Here is a 16,941-nt window from a genome sequence, read left to right as displayed (position 1 = left end):
GCCATTCGGGAGAACGTATTGGGTTTCTATTGGAATTTTTAAAAACGTATGGAACTTAAAATCAGAGCTAGATTTGACCCTTTTACCTTTTTGTCGTAGCAGGAAATAAAACAAACAAACAACCGGTACTACTCTTATTTTGGTATTGCATTAGAGCATGAGGCCACGTTCGGAGTTGGATCCCCATTGTGCTTTTGGGTGCTGTGGTGTTTAAATTATTAGGCTGTTAGGACAGGAGCTGTTTCTGTTTGTCTAGCCTAAGAAGGCTCCAGTCTCTCTAGATATTTACATGATCCTCATCCCATGACATATCTTTGCAGCATCACAGTGAGGAAGGGAAATGCCCACAGGAAATGTTTTGTGATTTGCCCAGAATTACACAGGTGGTCTGGAGCTAAACGGGGATTTGAACCCAGATCTTCTGAGTCCACATCCAGTGCCTTATCCCTTAGAATGATCATCCTCTAGAACAGTGGTCCCCAACACAGTGCCCGCGTGTTCCATGGCACCCGCAGGGGCATTTATGTGCACCCTCTGAAACATCTCATAGACTCATAGACTTTAAGGTCAGAAGGGACCATTATGATCATCTAGTCTGACCCCCTGCACAGTGCAGGCCACAGAATCTCGCCCACCCCTCTTAGAATAATCCTCTCACCTATGTCTCAGATATTGAAGCCTTCCAATACTTTGAAGGCCCCAACATGCAGAGAGTCCTTCAGCTGTGATCTGTGCCCAATGCTACAGAGGAAGGCGAAAAACCTCCAGGGCCTCTGCCAATCTACCCTGGAGGAAAATTCCTTCCTGACCCCAAATATGGCGATCAGCTAAACCCTGAGCATGTGGGCAAGACTCACCAGCCAGACACCCAGAAAGTTCCCTATAGCAACTCCTATCATCCCTCCATTGACCTATTTCCAACTGGAAATGAATGGTCAATTAGTTACCAAGATCATGTTATTTCATCCAACCATCCCCTTATCATAGAATCAGAACTGGAAGAGACCTCAGAAGGTCGTCAAGTCCAGCCCTCCGCTCTAGGCAGGACCAATCCCATCTAAATCAACCCGGCCAGGGCTTTGTCAAGCTGAGACTTAAACACCTCTAGGGATGGAGACTCCACTACTTCCCTAGGTAACCCATTCCAATGCTTCACTACCCTCCTAGTAAAATAGTTTTTCCTAATATCCAATCTGGACCTCTCCCACCACAACTTGAGACCATTGCTCCTTGTTCTGCCATCTGTCACTACTGAGAACAGCCTCTCTCCATCCTCTTTGGAACCTCCCTTCAGGAAGTTGAAGGCTGCTATCAAGTCCCCCCTCACTCTTCGCTTCTGCAGACTAAACAGACCTGGTGTGCGGCACATGTGCGGTGACGGCCCAGAGCACGTGGCCGGCCTCTGTCCCGGGCTCACGGCACATATGCGGTGACGGCCCCGCGTGCAGGGTGCATGGGCGGCCCCTGCCCCAGGCACGCAGCACGTGTGCGGTGCTGGCCTCGGGTGCATGGCACGTGGGCGGCTCCGGCCCCGGGCATGCGATGCATGTGTGGCCCCATCTCCGGAAGCGTGGCACGTGAGCAGCCCTGCCCATGGACGACCGGCTTGTGAGTGGCCCTGCACTCGGGCGCACGGCAGCCACGAAAGGTTGGGGACCACTGCTCTAGATGCTGCAGGATTACAAATGAGAATTAATATTAACTTAGTTAAGAGTAAATAGTACATGGAGATATTGCCCCTGCCACATAGATACACTGGTTGAACTTCTCTAGTCTGGCACTATTGGGACTTGACTGGTGCCAAACCAGAGAATTTGCTGAACCATGGGAGGACAATGTATCCCCCTGCATCCCCCTCCTGTTCTGAAATGTGATTTGTCCTTTTCATATGTGTTCTTTTTTTTTTTTTTTTAATTGTATCCTTTGGTATATATGGTTGTGACTATTTTCTTCCACTATTTGATCTGAGGAAGTGGGTCTGGCCCACGAAAGCTCATCATCTAATAAACCATCTTGTTAGTCTTTAAAGTGCTACATTGTCCTGCATTTTGCTTCGGAGGACAATGTGGTCTTGTAGTATTACCAACACTTCCACTGCTTTAGGCTCTTGGAAAACATTTAGGGGCAAACTAGAGCTAAACAAGAGCACAGAACACCGAGAACAAGGACTGGTAGCCGTAAACAAACTTTCTGGGACCGTGGGAAACTTGGCCACACCAGACATCTGACTAGTTAAAATTGTGCCGGACTAGAGTGCCGGATTACAGAGGTTCAACCTGTACTGACCCTGCTGCAAAGGGCTTACAGTCTGGCTAGACAAAGCAGATAAAAGGCAGGGGGAAAGAGGCAGATCCGATGAGTAAAATCACATTTTCTTATAGTCCCCATTAGCTATTGATGACTAGATAAAACGGAGAGTAAACGGGGACACCCGTTGTCTAAAAGAGAAGCCATGCTATGGTTTAATGTTCTCACTGTGAATCTTGATTGACAATGGAATTTGATGTTTGGGTGGAGGGAGAAACTGGTGATTGTCAACGATCTTCTGTTTTTAATCAAACCCTTTGAAAGCTGCTTTATGCGCTAATTCGCCAAGGGCGCCGTTACATTTCAGTGGCTTAAAATAATCTGATTTTTTTTTTGGCAGTCCTGATAATAAACAGGAGAGCCAACTGAGCAGGGAGATGAGGGGAGAGCTCTGTAGACAGTAAACATTTATTAGGAGCATGCAGAGGCAGAGAGATGTGGAGCTAAAAGCTGTAGCAGGCAGCGTTTGCTAATGCTGCCTTGCACTACCAGCCAAAGACCTCCGGGTGCTATTATAAATATTAACTAGTTAAGCTTCCCGACCTTTGCTGGCAAGCGGTATCACATCCTGTCTACAGACAGGGGAACTAATGCATATAGAGATGAAGCGATTTGCTTAAGGTCACGCCTAATCATTGGTAAACACCAGAAGTCAGTTCCTGACTTGTAGAACCCCTCCTCTCTCCGTTTAACAACACTTGCCAGACAGGATAAGCCACGAATATCCCTAGAGCTTGTGGTGTCTTCCACAGCCGATAAAGCTATGTACTGTGCAGTAATAGTCACACTCATAGGACTAATGATTGAAATGTAGCTGTGCTAGTCTGGTGTAGCTGAAACAAAAAACAGGACTATGTAGCACTTTAAAGACTAACAAGATGGTTTATTAGGTGATGAGCTTTCGTGGGCCAGACCCACTTCCTCAGATCAAATAGTGGAAGAAAATTGTCACAACCATATATACCAAAGGATACAATTAAAAAAAATGAACACACATGAAAAGGACAAATCAAATTTCAGAACAGAAGGGGAATGGGGGGGGGGGAGCTAATAATGATATAATGATATTAGCTCCCCCCCATTCCCCTTCTGTTCTGAAATTTGATTTGTCCTTTTCATGTGTGTTCATTTTTTTTTAATTGTATCCTTTGGTATATATGGTTGTGACAGTTTTCTTCCACTATTTGATCTGAGGAAGTGGGTCTGGCCCACGAAAGCTCATCACCTAATAAACCATCTAGTTAATCTTGAAAGTGCTACTTAGTCCTGTTTTTTGTTTTATCTACAACATGTAACGTGAAAGGCTGGCATTCATGGAATCGTGGCCAGTTCAATGGCATATTCTATTTGTACAGGCTTGTGTTGCAAAACATATCGTGACCCTCAGCTCTGCAAGGGAATGAGCGAGCCACGCAGCTGCAGGCTGCGTTTGTTTTTTTTCTTGGCACTCTTTTTTTGAAAAAAAACTCTAAATACTCCTATTGTTTCCGTTTTCTGAGGGTGCAGAGACATTCCACAGAGGTTTGACTATGTTTATACCAGGAGAATGACTCATTTTAAGAAATGGTTTTCTTACTTATCAATTCAATTTTGTTCGTACTGAGGGCAAACATTTAAAAAGCCTTAGTGGGCTGTAATTGACCCTCATTTGTCCTGTCGCCATTAGCTATCAAGCCTTGTTAAAAATCGTATTAGTTAACGGGTTTTCCACTGTGCTGCGTAGTCATCCTCTCGGAACCTGTAGTTCTCCACTTTCCTGTTCTTGCATGTAGCTGCCCTTGCTTTTTATGGGAGTGCAGCATTTCTCAAAGTGGTCTGCAAAACCTCTCTGAGAAACCTGCCAGCCGGCCACTCCGGTGTGTTTATTTACCGGCTCCGTGGCCGTGGAGCCTTGTGGCTCCCATTGGCTCCAGTTCGCCAGTGGCAGCTAAGGGGAGCCCGTGGTTCTCCTCCTCTTAGCTGCCAACAGCAAACCAGAGCCAATGGGAGCTGCGAGGCTGGTAAATAAACACACTGGAGCGGCCAGTTTGCAAGTTTCTTAGGGTGGTTTCACGGACCTTTTGGAGAAACACTGAGCTAAGTTCAAGGCTGGAGGGCAGTTCTTTCAGGGGGCTGCCTGTCCAACCGGACCAGTAGCTTCCCTTCTTTCTAAGCCTGCTTTCCCTCGTGCCCGACCTCTGCGGATGCACCTTGCCCATGCTTCTTAGAATCCCTGCACTGCAGGTGTGTTGGATAGGTCTGCTTTTGCCATTGCTGCTAATGATTTTTCACTTGGTGCTGTGACGAGTATTGTCCCAACTTGAGTGCGGTTTAAACTTTGCAGTGCAAGGAGATGGCTGCTGCCTGTCTTTGAGCTTTCAGACCAATGCCGTGCTCCTAGGACGGCACGCCTTCTGTTGATCTACTCGACAGCAAAGACGCAAAGGTATGCTTTGGCCCTGGCAGCAACGGCATGGGCAAACAAAACGTTGTGGTGACTTTCGCAACTATCCCCACCTTGCAGTGACGCTGGTTAAAGTCTCGCGAGGAGGGCCACTGACCCACAGAAAAATCAGTCGGGGGACCACATACAAGTGAGAAGAAAAAAAAAACCCTCAGTGACACCCCCCTTGCATTCCAGAGCCTAGAGGATTCCAGTGGGGCAGAGGGTGTGCTCCAGCCCCCCAGTGGGGCAGAGGGTGGCTGAAAAGCCAGCACAGGCTCCTGAAAGCTGGGGGGAGCCCTGAGCCTCGGAGGCCAGATCCTTACAAGCCGGGGGCCAAAGGTTCCTCACCCTGGTTTAGAAGAACTTTCTACTGTTCAGGCAGAATAACGTTCTTCCCGTGTTTATAAATCGGAACCTTTCTAAGTGATTGTGTCACATGGCTCACCATAGGAGCTGAGCACCCAGCGAAAGGTGATCCTGTTATAGTAAAGGACGCAAGTCAGAGGAGTTTTTAAAATCTCCATTAAAAATCCAGTGAAATCTGAGCAGTTTCCTTACTGGGTGCTTTGTCCTGGATGCATGAAACTTCCCAGACAAACTTCCCCCATTCTGAGCAGTGTGCAAACCGAATCCAAGCTCTCGAGTGAATAAGTTGTCTATTAGTAAAATTAATGGCAGATTAAATTTTGATGAAATAAAAGGAAGTGCTGTTTGGCATGGAGCATAGTCAGCCTGTGGCAGTCACAATTCCAGGAAGCTAGTGGCAAACTGGATTTCATCCAGGGCTTCATAATAACATCTCAAGTGCTAGCGTGAGGCCTGATGGGGTCATAAAAGTTCTCCGCCCAGGAACCCCCTAATGCTCGGAGTATTTTGTGGATAGGAGATGAATTTTATCTCCTTTGAAAGCATCTGATACTGGCCACTGCCAGAGGCCAGACCCGTAATGGGCTAATAGCAGATCTTGTGTTTCTTAAACCTACTTGCAGTTAAACTTAATCTGTTGCATGTTTAATTCTAATCTTTACATGAGGCCCTGAGAGTCTGCTCATTAAGGTCTGTCTCCAAACTCAAGGTGGCAGCTGCTGGGGATTGTTAATGAAAACAGTGACTAATTACATCAGACCTTGAGGTTTCATCACACAGTTGTGAGACCTTGAGTTGCCAGTCTGCATGTTGGTGTGTTGCAGCTGATCGATGGCATGGAAATCAGCCTTCCTGAATATTTAGGCAGGGTGTTTTTTTTTTCTGCTGACTTGCAGGCGCTGGGCTGGGAGGGAAGTGGTCGGTGTCAGACAGGAAACTCCAGGGGAGTTGGGGAGGCTAGACTCAAAATTGCTGTGATCAGAGAGCTCGGTGGAGTGGGTGTGAATCAGAGGCTCAAACAACTACGTTCCCACTGCAGCCTTCTGAAAATTGTTTTGCCAGTGTGAAGGGCTAATGAGGCGGCCACGCTGGGGGGTCTTAGTTTGAATGGGGGTGACTGCAAATTGGAAGCAGACGGGCTACGGTAGTTTTCAATAAAGAAGGTATGTAGATGTGGCTGTGTAGTGGGATTATGATTTTTTTCGATAGGTTTCGAGCGATGTTGGGAAAATGGGGTGAGGCATGAGGCTTTGGCGGGAGGCTGTTTTGATCCCTTGGTTGCAGGACATGGTGGAGAAGTGCCCTCTGTCTTTACAGTGCGTCTGCCGTTGGCACGGCGCTTTGAAAGCACCCGTTCTGCACAGACAGTGGTCACACTTTGCCGTGCTCTGGGACTGGTGAGCCCTGGGCGTGCCCAGAAGGCCCAGTAACATAACCAGACGGCGGGTACTACAAAGGCGGGAGGGAGGGTTCCCTAAGAGCTGGCAGGGATCATGAGTCACGCGGCATGCTCTGTACAAAGTATTCTGCCTCTAGGAAAGGCGAGGGACTTTGCTATCTTAGGGCATGCTCAGCCGGTCTGGGTCAGCCGGCTGCATGGGTCGGAGGAAGGCTCTTGTGCATGGTGAGGTTCAATGCCAGAGGATCATTCTTGGGGGGGGGGGGGGGAGATCACCTCGTTCTGCCAGATCAGTGATACTCAGACTGAGGCTTGCGAGCCGCTAGTGGCTCTTGTAACGTGTCAACTGCGGCCACAGCACAGAATACCAAACCCCTGAATGATTTAATTATTAACCAAGCCGAAGGCTTTGGATGTGTTATTAACCAGTTGTCGTTGATCAAATAATACTTGGTCGGTTGTTTTGTTGTGAGGAAAAAACATACATCCCGTACGATCACGATAACCGTGAACAGGGAAGTCACGGCCGCCGTGGCTCTGTGGGATAATGTGGAACGCTCGTTTGGCTCCTGATCGCCTAAGGCTCGAGTATCCGTGCGCTTTGTGGCCTGGAATCAAACCCCCCTGCTCAGAGGTCCCTGTGTGGATCCAAATTAATCTCTGCCGTTCGGGTTCGGTTCCCTGACGTCCCCAGGGCCGGCGCACGCCTGGGACAGTTAGCCTGCTGATGCTGATCTATTCAGTGGCTTCGGAGCAGGGGGAAGTGGCGATGTGAGGAGCGAGGAGGCTGGCCTGCCTTTCCCATACTGCTGTTGAGTCACCCCATGTGACTGGTAACCACAAGTGCACTGTTGTCAAAAGGCCTCTGACCTAGAGTGTGGATTCAGGATCGAGAGTCCCTAGTCTGGTGTTCCTGCTGCCCTAGCTGTTGTCTGGTGGCTAGCGGAAGAAGTAAAGGGGCCTAAAGGTCACTGTTCTGCTTGTTGGGGAGGAGGGGCTCACCGCTCCAACTTGCGCTGCTGTGTGGCCGTCTTGCATGTTTGGCCTTCCCAGGCAAGACTTTTGGGAGATGCACCAGGAGCAAAGGCTCGGAGTTCTCCCCCGGCCTTGGGTTTTGATTCACCTCCTCTTGTTAGTGACCCGGTCCCACATTTGATTCCTGGTAAGTCACGGGGCTGTGCTGCCTGGCGTCTGCGGGGAGCATCTAGTTCAGGGATGGAATGGCTCACCGGGCAGGGGAAGGAGAGTCCCGTGTGGAAGCGGAGCCTGGTGGGAAGGAGGGCGGCAGCGGTGGGCCTGCCGGCGAGCTGGCTGCTCGGTGGGATTGGGACGGCTGATGAAGGGGGGGATGTCTTGGAGGAGAACGTGACCGGTCTGCACAAAGAGCTTAACTAGGAAGAGGGCTCACAAATCCACCTGTGATCAGGGCTGTGCCTGGGGATGTGAAATATCGGTTAATTGAACAGTCAAGTAACCTCCTGGATTCTTATCAGTTACTCGACTATTCTGTAGTCCCTGGGGGTGGGACCGGGGGCCAGTGCGCTCCAGCCCCACTCCAGAGGAGCCCGCTACCACCGGTTGCAGGGGGGAGCTGGTCCAAGGGAAGCCAGTTTTAAAAACCAGCCCCCCTCATGGACCAGCTGCCTGTCGCCCTGACGCTGTTCTGATGCAGAGGCAGCAGCATGGGGTGGCAGCAGCCCTTGTCCGGTGGGAGGACGCTGAGCTCCCAGTCCCGGCGTGAGCCCAAACTGAGCCAGGCTGCCTGGCTTCTAATATGCTTTAAATGCAGAGCCTCAGCGGGGTTCGGTCCTGGACCCAGCGCGAGCCAGGACTGAGCCAGGCTGCTAAATTTACTGGCGGGGGTCGTGGGATGCATGCAATCTATAGCATTAACCGATAAGCTTTTGCTAATCCATTAATCGACTGCACTATTGCAGCCTTAGTTGTGGCTATGACATAAGGGGGGGGGGTGTCACCTTGTTCTTGGTGGTGGGGGGAGGAGAAGATCCGCTAATAAGGACCTGAAGAGCGGCGTGTGGTCCAGTCTCGTTGGCACATCATGGGGGTTGGAGTTCAGCTGTAGCAGCAAGCCTGTGCCATGGGACGGAGGACTCCTCCTATCACTGGGTGGCCATCCCTGCTCTGGGGGACTAGGGAGCCTTGTCAGACGTGTCCCTGGGTCAGAGCTGATGGCTGCCATTCCACGCTTCGGGGTCTGAAAGGGAGCTGTGGGAGCTCTCGCTTCTCGTGGGGTGGGGGGTGGAGGCAGCTTGCGGGGCTCTGCCCTGCAGAGGAGGGGCAAAGTGTTGGTATGGAGGGACAGAATCAAGAGCACGGCTCATCTGGGCACTGGTGCGGGATACAGGACCCCCCCCTCTGGGTTAAATACAGCGCAGGCTCCCCCCTCTGACCACCGCTGCTATTTGGCCTTGTGGCACACTTTCCCTCCCAGGCTGGGCGGTCTGAGGTTTGAGTTCTCCCCTGGCTTAGGAATAGAGCCCGAGGCCTTCAGCAGCCTTGTGGCACGGAGCATGAGGCGGCTTCCCCCACGTGGTCCTTCCTCCTGCTGGGAGGCCAGGCTGCTCGCTGGAGAGAGTGGGGAGGATTTGGGCCTAGGCTGGATGGCACCTGCCTGTGGCACTGCTGGATAAGAAGGGCTTCTCCCCAGAAGAAGCTGCCTTTGCCCTGTGAGGCCATGCTGTGCAGAGCAGGCTCTGAGCAAGGTCTGGAAGTGACCCAGGGAAAGGACGGGCCTGGATTCCTCAGGGCAGCAGCGGCCACGGGGAGAGGACACCCAGGTAACCTTGTTCCTCGCTGAGCCCAGCTCACCCTCCTAACAGCCATGCTCTTTGCAAAGGCTGCAGGGCAAGGGAGGAGAATTTCTTCCGTGTTGCGCTTCTGCAGACAGCTGGGCAACTGTCCTGTCCCCCCCACCCCCCAGGTGTGGGAGCCCCCTTCAGTTAGTTCACAGGGATTTTCCCATCCCACTAGGCTCCAAGACCCTCCTCTCGAAGTAACAATCAAGCTGCTGGAGGATTTGTAGAGGCTGTGTCTGGGGCAAAGGCCCTGCCCAAAGCGTGTGGAAACCGTGAAACTTTGTATTCTCAGCCTGGAGCCAAGAACGCGATTACTGGCTCGCTACAGGAGGCCCCCGCAATACGACCGCCTGAGTTCCGACCCCCAGCACTTACAGCCGTTTTTGTAAGTGGGAAAGGGGCCGGAAACTCCCGACTTACGTCCTTGGCCCTCATTTACGACGGCGCCTACGCCCCCGACTTGCGACGCTTCCTCAGGAATGAATCGCGTTGCAAGCCTCCTGTACTTTGCTATTCGCTTTTCTCCTCCATCCTTGTCTCTGTTCTCTCACTTTACAGTTAGACTTTAGGATAGGCCTTAGCATCTTGTTTCTGGCAGCTCCCACACATACATAAAATGATCCGGAAACATTCAGAAACACGGAGCAGAGGTTAATTCATAGACTCCTAGAACTGGAAGGGACCTCAAGAGGTCATCAAGTCCAGTCCCCTGCCCTCACAGCAGACCAAGCACTGTCTAGATCATCCCTGACAGGTGTCTGTCCCACCTACTCTTAAATATCTCCAATGATGGAGATTCCACAACCTCCCTTGTCAATTTATCCCAGTGCTCAACTACCCTGACTGTTACGTTTTTTTCTAATATCCAACCTAAACCTCCCTTGCTGCAGTTTAACCCATTGCTTCTTGACCTAGCCTCAGAGGCCAAGGAGAACAATTTTTCTCCCTCCTCCTTGTAACACCCTTTTCGATACTTGAAAAACTTTTTGTCCAGAAAGACTTTAAAGAGAAGCTGTAAAAGTTTGCTTTTAAAATCACACCCTACATTTTTCTAAGATTCCAGCACCAGGGGAAGCGTATTCAGTAGATAATCTTTACCTGCCTTCTGGGGTGTTGAACATTAATTAACATTTGTAAAGTGGTTCATAAGTGCTAATGATTGTTATGATCAAAAATGTAATTGCTGTGTATTAACAAAACTGTCTCTCTGTGATCCGGAGAGAGAGATGGGAGCTGTATGCTCAGGCAAAGAAACAGAGAAATCGGCAGTGTGGATTTCTTCCCTTTATTCGGGAGTACAGTGGTGGTTACGTTTAAAAACATGTCTATCCTCTAGGGAACCCAGGACTTTAAAAAACTTCTAGGAAACCTTCTGTAGTTCATCTCTTTGAAAGGCTCGCAGTCTAATAGTCTCTTGAGGCAGTTTGTCTTCTGACACAACTTGCTGTAAAATCTGCAACTATCAAAGGAGGTGACTTGCGAATGAGCTGTTAGCCATTTTATGAGCTGAGAACACACATCTGTAATAGGAAGTCTAGGGAGTGTGCGGCAAAGAGAAACTCTTTCTAAACTGTCGTCTTACTGCAAGACATGGCATTAACATGCAAACACCCTTGAGTCAGCAGAAGCCAGGCACTTCAGGTGGATGGTGACAGGGTAGGCCGGAAGCGTCTATCCGTGTAGGGCGTAGGCGATGACCTAACCACACTTGGATGCGAACCCCCTGCAGCGTTTTGACACGCGTGTCTCTTTCAGGCCATAACATCTGTGTGTGTGTTAGCACTTCAGGCCTCATGGGGCAGATCCATGTGAAAGGCACTCGGCGTGTTATGTGCTCGGAACGTTTATCTGACACTTGAAAAGTCTGTCGACAGGCTTGCTTCCTATTCAGGTTCTTAGGCCAACGCGCGGCTGCAGAAAAGGAGGGGGTGGCGAGACTAGGGCGACCGGGCGCGATGCAAACCGCTCTGCCAGCGTGCCTAAACCCTGATCTGCAGCCCCATCTGCTCCTCCGGGCTTGGGCCTCTCCAACAGATGAATAGCCACGGCCACGTGTAGGCTTTGTCTACGCTGCACAGCTTTCGGCAGGTTAGCCGCTGTGTACGGCCACTTTCGCCCCCCATGCGCGGCTTTGTCTGCTGACAGCGCACTGTTTACACGAGCACGTGCAGCTGCAGAACTTTTGTCATGGACAGTGTGGGGAGAGTTTTAGCACCTCTGAACAAGAAAAATGTTTGTCCATGCATCTGACAAAGTGGCTTTTACCCACAAAAGCTGATACCTAAATAGTCTTTAAGGTGCCACAGGACTCCTCTTTGTTTTTGCAGATACAGACTAATGTGGCTTCTCCTCTGGGACTTGTCTAACAAAAGTTTTATTGGCTCAGAGGGATAGCCATGTGAGTCTGTAACTTTAAAAAAAAAAAAAAGTCGTCCTGTCGCACCTTAGAGCAGTGGTTCTCAAACTTTTGGGGCTCTGGAGCCCTTTATATGCATAAAAATTGATGCGGAGCCCTAGCGGTCCACTGACTGTATGTGTTGTACTTATGCGGAGCCCTAGCGGTCCACTGATTGTATGTGTTGTACCTATCGATGTTTCCAGTTTGTCAACCTCGCGGAGCCCCTGGAGATGTCTTGCGGAGTGGAGCACAGAGCCGAGACTGCTTTGCGCCGGGTTCCCTGCTGCGCCTCTGCCTTTTAAATGTAGTAAAAGCCAGGCAGCCCTTAATACATTTAAAAGGCAGAGCTGCAGTGGTCCGCACCCGGCGTGAGCCGAGTCCCAGACCTACTCCTGCTGCGGCTCTTCCTGAGCGCCTGGCTCCTACTACTTTTAAACTGCAGAGCCAAAGTGGCCCCTTATCGACTAATTGTGTACAGGCAGTCCCCGAGTTACGCGGATCCGACTTATGTCGGATCCGCACTTACGAATGGGGCTTTCTCGCCCCGGAGCTCGCAGGCAGCGGGACCGCCCAGAGCGCAGCGGTCCCGCTACCTCCACCTCCGGGGCGAGAAAAGCTGCTCCGGGTGCCCCTGGTCTGCTGGGGACCGTCTCCAGCAGACCAGGGACACCTGGAGCAAAGCCGGGGAGGTGGAGGGGTCCCGCGCCTCTGAGGCTTTGCCAGAGCAAAGCCTCAGAGGCGTAGCACCCTGCCGCCGCTGCGGCTTTGCTCCCCGTGTCCCTGGTCTGCTGGGGGGGGGGGCGCAGCTAGTGCCCCCCCCCCAGCAGACCAGGCTTTTGTTGTGAACCCTGGGGTAGAGCAGCTGGGGTGCTGCTGGGTTGGTCCTGCAGGGACCTACCTGGCAGCCCAGCTGTTCTGTCCCAGGCTCGAAATTCAGCCGCTGTTGAAACTGATCAGTGGCTGATTCCAGGAAGCTGGGGGCAGAGCAATTCTGCCTCCAGCTTCCTGTAATCAGCCCCTGGTCAGTTTCAGCAGCGGCTGAATCTGGAGCCAGTTCTGACTTACATACAAATTCAACTTAAGAACAAACCTATAGTCCCTATCTTGTACGTAACCCGGGGACTGCCTGTACTCAATACAGATTGTATTGATACAAACTCGATTAGTCATTTACTCGATATTTAGCATCCTTAGTCCAGCAATGCCCGTCATCCAGCATGATTTGAGTTCACTGGATGTCCACTTTTCATGGGTATGGCCAAGTTTCCTGCAGTCCCATAAAGTTTGTTTACAGCCACCGGTCCTGGCTCTGTGTTCTGTGCTGTGTTTTAGCTCTAGTTTATCCCCTAAACGTCTTCTAAGAACTCAGTAAGTAATGGAAGTGTTGGTGATGCTGATAGACAATATTGTCCTCCCGTGGTCCAGAAAATTCTCTCATTGGGAACTGGTCAGGTCCCAAAGGTGCCAGATGAGAGACGTTCAACCTGTAGTATCATGAACTTTCATGGGCCAAACCCACTTCATCAGATGAGCTGGACCCTGGAGTGGAGATCGGGTTAACCCAGAATTTAGAACAGTAAAAGAAGGGAAGGGGGTGTAGTACTGATGCTGATGAGGCAGCTGGACGTATCCCAGACTTCGCTTTTGACATAAATGAGGTGTTAAATGCAGGGAAGGCTGGCTTTATAATGCAACATCCACTTAATGTCTTTATTCGAGCCCTGGGAAACATGAATGGGGGAACCAGGTCCATCCCTGGGGAAACTGGTGCTGGGTTCAGGAACAATATCAGGTTGGGCGTGGATTCTGCGCGCACTCTCTGTAATTGGCTTGTGAAATTCCTTTGTAGAAGAAGGGGACAGTTAAATCCATTAATGAGTGCCCAGGTAGGTCAGTTGCCGGCGTAGGCAGCCTCCCTGAATCCCGAGGTGCCTTTGTGTCGCAAATATTGATCTGCCACTGGCTTGGGTGAGAGGCGGCCCCCTGTCACTTGCGGCGTAAGGGCTGTATGTACATTCTTGGCATCTGAAGATGAAACTTGGCACTTACTAGTACCATATAAACACCAATTAATTCTTGCAGCACAACCGTACAGGTATCTCAGCCTCCCGAAGTGACTCAGCCATGGCCACGCAGTCAATAGCAGAGCTGGGTTTTTATTCTATGTACTATATAGTAGCATCCAGGCTCCACAGTAATAGACTGCAACCCTGATGTGCTAGGTGCTGTACAGACACCGAACAAAGGTGTTCTCCGTCTCATGAGCTTACCCTTTAAGTAGAAGAGGAGACACAACAGGTGAGTGCAGACAGAAGGGAGAACGCCAGAAGGCACTAAGAGATACCCATTGGGAAGACGGGATGGGTCTGAGCTCCCCAGTGACCTGGTTTTTGTAGGCATTGCAGCAAAGACGAGTTTCTCGAGGGATTTGGCGGGGTATAGTGCAGTAGCGGTGGGAGTGCTTACCGCGGGGAAAAAGCAAGAAGGTGCTTGTTGGGGAACTTAACAGGTGGGCGCGAGATGCTGCTGTCAGCCAGTTGGAGATGGGAGTCAGTATCTTGATCAGGAAACGGGAGACGAAGGATTGGATGAGGCTGGGTAGTTAAAGGTCTTGAAAATGAAGACAAGAGTACCTTACGTGTGCTGCAGGAGCTGCCTCTCTCCCGAATTCCTGCTCTAGTCGCTAGAAACCCTTCCTCCTCCGAGAGGGAACGCCAGTCACTGAATTATCCCAGTGTACGGTCCATGCTTGAAAAAGGAATAAGGGAGGAAAACGAACTCTGCCCCTGACAGACTGTAATAACGTTACTGCTGCTTTCTGAATGAGACGGGTATCGATCGGGTTCTCGTTTCCTGGGGCCTTGCCAATGGAATTTCTCAAGACCGCTAGTGCTGCTCCTCTTCTCCCCGCTCCTCTTTCTCAAACCCGTGCCGTTTGGCAGTTGAGCAGCCCCTCGTGAGCCGCAGCGCCAAGCTAAGGGTGTCTCTTCCGAGGGATTGAGCCGACGTCCTGCTACAGCAAGAGACTTTGGCGAACATGTGAATATGTAATAGAGCACTAGGGTGCTCGGTGATGAATCTTTCACACAGAAGAAAGCTTGTGTAAAAACAAACAAAATAAACCCTCAGGCACAGTACTGTTTAGGGTTGCCAGGTGTCTGGTTTTGAACCAGACAGTCCAGTATTGAAACTTTCTCTTCGGGAAACACATTGAGAAAATAGAAATGAGAACAGAAATGTCGGGTATTTTCTAAATCCGATGGAATGTCGATTATGATGTCATGTCAAGTGTGTCCGATATTTTGGTTGAAACCATCTGGCAACCCTAATCCTGTTGCCTCTCCAAACACCTTTGCTAATTAATAGAACCATCCGGTGCTGGTAGCACCCAGAAAAGAAAGGCCTTGCATCAGACGTTCTACTGGGGTTTGAGTTGTAATAGTGCAGACAATTAAACGATAAGCAAAAGCATATGGCAGGGGTGAGCAACCCGAGGCTCGTGAGCTGCATGTGGCTCTTCCCCTCCCCGGGGGGGTCATGCTAGATGCTGCTAGTTGCTCCACAACCTTGCCCCAGCTCTTTGTGCTGGATCCACTGCTGTCTTAGCTCTTAGGCCAAGGGTGGCCAACACATTCTGGGCACTCGGTTAATGCTGTTGACTACACGCATTCCCTCTCCCTCACCCCGCCAGTAAATTTTTTTAGAGGGCTGGCCAGCAGCCTGGCTCAGACCCAGCTGATGCTGGGTCCCTGAAGCAGCCACCACTGCACCTCTGCAGAAAAATTATTTTAGGCAGGCAGCTGGGGTCAGTCCCGGCTCCCGCCAGGTCCCGGGAGCTATCCCCGCTGTGACTCCTAAATTACTTCTTTTGCAGAGCCGCAGCGGGGGCAGTTGGCGGACGCAGCAGGGGCTGGGGCTGAGTGCTGTCCCATATTGATTAATCGTGTAGTCGACAAAAATGTGCTCGTCTACACACTTAATGAATTTACACGCTTCTTGACATCCCTAATGAGGTGTTCTGCTCACTTGCTTGTCCGTGTGGTGCGGTGCCTCTTCCCTGTGCTTTTGCATTCATAGCTTCAGAATTGTTTGGAGACACAAAGGGCCCCTCTCCCTCGGGCCTGTTTCTCGCTGGATGCAAGACAGGTTTGCAGAATTCCACTTGCTCTTTGCACATCTCTAGCGTTCTCTCTGCTGTTCTTAATTAGTGTGCTGGCCTCACCGCATGTCACGTCTTAAAAAAAAAAAACCTCACAGAGCGCAGGGGTGTGTTTTGGCTTTATCTAGAAGAGATTCTAGGCTGAGCAGAGTGTGGGAACTAGGCATTTCTGAATTCTTAGTCTTGGTGGCATGTGATCTTGGACATGGTATTTTTCACCCCATAGCGGGTAATTCTATTCATGCATCAGACTGGGTGTGTGGGGGGTGGGGGGAGATGGTGAGGAACTGATGGACGATTGTGAGATACAGGCAGTCCCCGGGTTACGTACAAGATAGGGACTGTAGGTTTGTTCTTAAGTTGAATCTGTATGTAAGTCGGAACTGGCGTCCAGATTCAGCCACTGCTGAAACTGATCAGTTTCAACAGCGGCTGAATCTGGACGCCAGTTCCAACTTACATACGGATTCAACTTAAGAACCCCAGGCATCCCCAAGTCAGCTGCTGCTAAAATTGATCAGCGGCTGATTCCAGGAAGCCCAGGGCAGGGGCTTCCTGTAGTCAGCCGCTGGTCAGTTTCAGCAGCTGCTGACTTGGGGACGCCTGGGGCAGAGCAGCTGGGGTGCTGCTGGGTTGGTCCAGTAGCGCCGCCGCTCCTCGATGCTACTGGACCAACCCAGCAGCACCCCAGCTGCTCTGCCCCAGGTGTCCTGATTCAGCTGCTGCTGAAACTGATCAGCAGCGGCTGAATCAGGACTCCTGGGGCAGAGCAGCTGGGGTGTTGCTGGGCCAACCGGCAGCACCCCACCTGCTCTACCACAGGCCCGGGGCTTTGCTCCATGTCTCCCTAGTCTGCTGGGGGTGGGGGGGGGCGCACTAGCTGCGTCCCCCCCCAGCAGACCAGGGAGACGCTGAGCAAAGCGGAGGAGGACCCAGGCGGGACCGTGGCGCTGATCTGGCTCCCCCGCCCAGCAGACCAGGGAGAGGCAGAGCAGCTTTTCTCGCCCCGGAGGACGGGGGCGGCGGGACTGGGCGTCCGCCGCTCCTGTAGTCCGGGGCGAGAAAATCCCC

The 16,941-nt window shown here is 51.1% G+C and overlaps 1 protein-coding gene across 4 annotated transcripts in view; it reads left to right on the top strand.

Moving 5' to 3' along the window:
• STARD3 (StAR related lipid transfer domain containing 3) overlaps nucleotides 1-16,941 on the top strand; it is a 40,410-nt gene that overhangs the window by 1,448 nt on the left and 22,021 nt on the right. Inside the window, exon 1 of one of the 4 annotated variants that reach the window (XM_014570636.3) lies at nucleotides 6,045-6,261. The exons of 2 other annotated variants lie outside the window; for them this stretch is intronic. The gene's annotated coding sequence lies outside the window, so the exon portion shown is untranslated. Of the gene's footprint in view, nucleotides 1-6,044; nucleotides 6,262-6,697; nucleotides 6,723-16,941 lie in introns of those variants that run through there. One more of the 4 variants, XM_075911662.1, reaches the window with a different exon arrangement.

This window comes from Pelodiscus sinensis, chromosome 29 (genome assembly GCF_049634645.1).
Source record: "Pelodiscus sinensis isolate JC-2024 chromosome 29, ASM4963464v1, whole genome shotgun sequence".
Lineage (NCBI taxonomy): Eukaryota > Metazoa > Chordata > Testudines > Trionychidae > Pelodiscus > Pelodiscus sinensis.
Note: the sequence above shows the minus strand (reverse complement) of the source record. Positions and strands in the feature narration are given on the sequence as shown.